This window comes from Chamaea fasciata, unplaced genomic scaffold (assembly GCF_029207755.1).
Source record: "Chamaea fasciata isolate MVZ Bird 193981 ecotype frontalis unplaced genomic scaffold, bChaFas1.0.hap1 SCAF_29, whole genome shotgun sequence".
NCBI lineage: Eukaryota > Metazoa > Chordata > Aves > Passeriformes > Sylviidae > Chamaea > Chamaea fasciata.
Window position 1 is genome coordinate 2,344,491 of NW_027094114.1, and position 5,356 is coordinate 2,349,846.

The 5,356-nt window shown below is 49.9% G+C and overlaps 1 pseudogene; it reads right to left on the minus strand.

The window, feature by feature from the left end:
- Positions 1-1,323: 1,323 nt before the first annotated feature.
- Positions 1,324-2,895, minus strand: LOC136302452 (uncharacterized; annotated as a pseudogene).
- Between the last annotated feature and the right edge of the window lie 2,461 nt (positions 2,896-5,356).

The window sequence follows — 5,356 nt, forward strand, 5'->3', positions numbered from 1 at the left end:
TAGGAAAGCGCTTTCCTTCCGCAGCAAGCCCCTTTTCCCCAGAGGCATTTCCCCAAATGTGTACCTTTCCTGGGGTACACCAACACACTCTTAAGAAACCCTGGCAAGGCTGAATTCCTTCTGGTGCTTTTTGGACAGGCGCTCCAGCTCTAGCCGGGATTTCCCCCAGTGTGATTCCAGGTGGAGGTTCGCACATGCAGCCCCAGGCTCTCTACAAACACAAGCTGCCCGCTGCCTCTTCACCTGCCTCAACGCCTGCCTGCGCTCACAGCAGCAAAACCAGGCTCTTCCCGGCCAGAGACCAGAGCCCTGTTCCCGCAGGACGCTCTTGCCAGCACCTTCCAGGACTCTCCACTGTGCACCCAGCACTTTTCATGCCCGCTCTCCACAGCCTTTGGAACACAGAGCACAACCTGGCTGGCACTGCCATCAGCACACCCCAAACACAGGCGGAGGAAGGAGAAGCAGGGGCTGCTTTGTGGCCATGCCCAGGAGAGACTGGAAGGCTGCCCTCCCTCTGCTCTCACTTGCTTGGCTTTCTGACAGGCTCTGAGGCAGGGGCTGCGATTCCTCAGCTCTAGGGACCAGAACCGCAGCCGGGATCCCGGCACTGCCTGACAGCGCTCGGGTCATTGGCTCGGTCACGCGTCCGAGTCTCGGCCACCGTGCTGCTGCTGCTTCACTTGCCCTTAGGCACACCCAAATCTCCCTGTTAAGGCCTGATGGTCTCTGCTTCTGCCCTCTCCCTGACCCTGTGCAGGGATGGAGCACTTCTGTGCTTTTAGGAAGCTATTCTTGAAAGCTTCCAGCATTCCAAGCTTCTTTGCCTCCTGTAGATGCTTGCCATGGAATCCCTCACAGCTGGGTTCAGAGCATACTCAGGTTGGCTCTTCCAAAATCCAGGAGCTTCAGGCTGCTCAGTAGGACCTTAAACTCCACAGTGTTGTGGAACTGGACCTTCAGCACAGGCACCTTTCCAGCCTGACACGGCCTCGCTCCTCTGTGTCTCTGCACAAAACACGGCGCGGAAGAGGACGGCAGCAGGGGCCTGTGTGTGCCAGGGCTCAGGTTTTTACGCCACTTCAGCTCCACAGAGACGCAGGTAAAGTGAAGAAGCCAAAGTGTTTATTAATGGAAGGCGAAGCAAAGGGATGAGCTGGGAGGGAATAAGGGGGGATGGGCAGGGTCTGAGGGCTGGAGGGAGGGAGCTGTCAGCAGGGAGGGAGAAGGCAGGAGCTATGGGAGCTCCCCACAGGCTGAGCTGTGCCCGGCATCAGCCGTGCCTGGAGTGACACTGAGCGATGTTCTCTTCACTGGCTCCTGCTACTGTTCTTGGGACGCTGGTTCTCCAAATCCAGCAGAAGACCTTAGTTCTGCAGATCTTTGTCCAAAAGTTGCTTGGATTTCCAAGTTAGTGGAGGATGGGCTGTCGTCTTTGCGGAGAGGAGGTGCGCTGGGTTGTCGGTTTGATGGTTCCAATACAATATGTTTGGGACAGAGCCAATTCGAAATTATTTTAGCCAATTTATCATATGGCAATTTATCCATTACTTCTCGTGGCACTCCCCTTTTCAGTCCTAGCCACCACCGTTGCTGCCAGTTGGAAATTTGTTTTCCCTTTTCTGATTTTTCATTAGGAGAGGCACTGTGTCTGACTCCTCTGGGTTTTTCTTGTTTGTCCTCTGAGTACTTCACTGGTCCATATTTTCTACTGTGACTTATTAACTCCTCTGCTACCTCACTCCATGTCCAAAGTTTATGACTGCTGTTATATTGTGTGCTAGGAGTTGTAAAAGGTGAGGAGTCAGTGGAGTCAGTGGAACTAGTTTGATCTCTTGTATGGCCAAGAAATCTTTCAAGTCTATCTGCCAGAGAGATAGATGCTCTTGTTTATTGAAGAAGAATTGCTGTTGGTTTAAGAGACTCTGGCAAACCTCGAATTAGGGGGGTCATGATCTCAGGTTTGACAGGCTGTTGCATTGGTGACTCATAGCCAGAGATTAATTTCCTTTCATGTATCATTTGCAAGCATGCAGCTTTGTGTATGTTTTCTAGGAGTTGGTCTGGAGTGCCGACTATTGCCAGAGGGTCACCCCTCTCTAGGGGATTTAACCCCCCTGCCCAGTAAGCTGCACGCTGTGTCAGGGACCATGGAGCACGTGTATTACCTGTTGTTAAGAAAACTCCATGTCCCCAATAGTCACTTGCTTCTTGTTCACTTAATTGAATTTGGTCACCCCCAGTGAGTGAGACTCTAAAAACATACTCCGTCTCTGATTCACTTGGGAGGCGGGAGTATTCTTTCTTTAATTTAGCTAATTCAGTGGCCGTGTATGGTATTTCTTTGGTGGGTATGTGGGGATCATGATCCTCTTCATTTATAGAATTATATTCTGTTTTGATGAGAGGTCTCAAGTTGGAGCAACAGTGTTCCCCACAATTTTGCATGTGTTCTAATTCTTTCTGAGGGTAGATTTGTTTAATGTTGCATGTCTCCTTTCTTTCTATTTCTGTGGGTGAATCTGCAGATTTTAAGTTTTTACTTCGCCCTTCTGCAAGGGAAGTCTGCAGCAAATAATTCTTTCTTTCCTGTTCTAATTGTGTTTGCAAAGCTTCTACCAAATTTTGCAGGGATTCTATCACTGCTTTTTCTTCACTTACCCGTTTAAAATGGGTTTCTATGGCTGCCGAGAGACAGGCCCCCAAAACTGAGCAAAGAATGGTTTTATTTCTGCCCAGTTTATATCTAGCATCATGTTGTAAAGAATATATTCTATTTACTATGTTTTCAAAGTTAAACCAATTATTCTGTGCCCACCTTTCTCCATCTGGAGAAGGTCTAGCGCCATGTTTCGCTAACAAAGCATAAAATGCATTCTTATCTTTTTCAGTCATTTTGTGAAGGGACCAAAACCACTCTCAGGGAGGTATTCTTAAAGTTACACCAAAAGCGCAGCTACAACTGTGTTTCCCTTCACTTCCCTGGAATGGGAGAGGAGACCAAAACTGCCTGGGAGGTTCACCTTAGTTACAAATACTTGTCTCCTCAACTACACCAAGCAGCCCAAAACACACAAAAAAACCTAACTACAGTCCCATCTTTTGCACAATGAGATCTTTTTGTGAAATCCTGATGACAGGGAGTGCTATTTGCCTGGGCATATAGAGTTTGTGGGAATTTTCCCTCGCCCCCCTTGCTTTCTAACAGCGCTCACCGAATTGGTGTGCTAGGTGCGGCTGAGACGAGGGTCCTTCCCGTTAGAAACTATATAAAACCCGCAACCCCTCTGTCCATCAAGGTCCTGTTCGTGACGCCAATTTAATGCCAGGGTCCGCAAATATATGCAGGGAACCTGAGGGTTTGTTTTAAGGATCTCAAGGCGCAAAAGACACAGCAGGGGACAACTCAGTTTACTCAATCAAAAATGCACCTTTATTTAGTGCCAACAAATGCAATAGTGGAGATTTGAAGGGAAATAAAGGATAGCGAGAAAAGAGAAAGAGGGGGTGAGTTATAGCTACCAACGGAGAGACGAAATCCTCGTGGTCTGGCCAATAGATCCGTCTTCTTCTGTGGGGAGATCTCAAAGTCTGTGGTTAACTCAGGGGTCCTTATAGTCCTCTCCGAAGCCACAGGCAGTGTGCCAAACAGGTGGGGGAAATCATTACAGTGTGTTCGTTTTGAGAACTCAGAACAAGTCAGCCGTCAGCAGGTACAGTGTCAACCAGTACAAGCCAGCAGGCGCAGTCACTTCACCGTGACTTGCCCATTGTTTCTGCTCAGGTTCTGATGTTCCGATAGAAATGCGTGCTGGGTTTTTTTCCATCAAACACACTGGCAGGCAGCACTTGGTCAACATCCCACCTCAGCCAAGCCAGAACTCCTGTGCTGAGATTTTAAAGTCGCTTTTAGGGGTTTCAGTCTCTGTCCTTGACGATGGTCGTGAGGCAGATGAGGGATCTTTGGACTGTCTCTTACACATGGGGCTCTGCAGTGTCACAAGGGCCCTTTGGTTCCATGATGCCCTACAGTGTCACAATGGTGGCCTTGGTCCAATGGGGCCCCAAAGTGACACAATGGCCACTTGGTTCCATGAGACCTTGTAGGATCACAATGATCTCCTTGGCTCTGCAGTGTCACAATTGGACTCCTGGTTAAAGGAGACCCCAAAGTGTCACAATGGATCCTTGTTGCCATAAAGTCTCACTGTGTCACCATATTCTCATCAGTTCAATCAGGCCCCACAGTGTCCCAATGGTCTACTTGGCTCAGCAGTTTTGAAATGGCCTTGGTTCCATGAGGCCCTGCTGTGCCACACAGACCCTTGGTTACACAAGACCCCACAGTGCCACAAGGATCCCCTTTGCTTTCATAACACCCAAAAGTGTCATAATGGCCCCTTGGTTCTCGGAGGCCCCTCAATGTCACAATGGACCACTTGGTCTCCTTGGCCTCCCCTGTGTCACAAGGGTTCCTTTATTCCATGAGCCCTTGTAGTGCCACACTGCTCTCCTTGGTTCCATGAGGGCCTGAAGTGTCACAATGTCCCATTGCTTCGATGGGGCCCCAGAGTGTCACAATGGCCCCTTGGTTCCGCAGTATCGCAAAGGACACTTATGGTTCCTTGAGGCCCCAAAGTGTCACAGTGGCCCCTTGTTTCCGTGGGGACCCCAGTGTCATAAGGGTCTCCTTGGTTCCACAGTGTGACAATGCACCCTTGGTTACAGGAAGCCCTGCAGTGTCACAATGGACATTTGCAAGGCTGGAACTGCTCTGGAGCCAGGCTGAGAGAGCTGGAGCTGTTCAGCCTGGGTGTGAGAAGGCTCCAGGGAGACATTGGAGTCCATTCCAGCACCTAAAGGGGCTTTGAGAGAGCTGGAGAGGGACTTTGAACAAAGTGACAGGAAAAGAGGGAATGGCCTTCAGAGTGACAGGACAACAGGGAATGGCCATGAGGGGAAGGAGGGCAGGTTAGGATAGGATACCGGGAAGAAATTCTTCCCAGTGAGGGTGGTGAGGCCCTGGCACAGGTTACCCAGAGAGGCTGCAGACTCCCCACCTCTGGCCGTGTTCAAGGCCAGGTTGCATGGAGCAATCTGGTCCAGTGGAAGGTGTCCCTAGATTTGCCCCTCCTGCTCTCATTTAGCAGCAGGTTGACATGTTCCTTTTGCAGCCATTTCCTGCAAATACAGCAGCAGAATTAACCTTGCTCTGGATGTTGCCTGCAGCCTCCATCAGCTCCAGCTGAGCTTTGGCTTTCCTAAACACATGAACACATGCTCAGGTCAGATCTTTGAATTCCTCCGCCATAGCTTGTCCTCACTTCCACCTCCTGGTTGTTGTATTGTGGCTCAT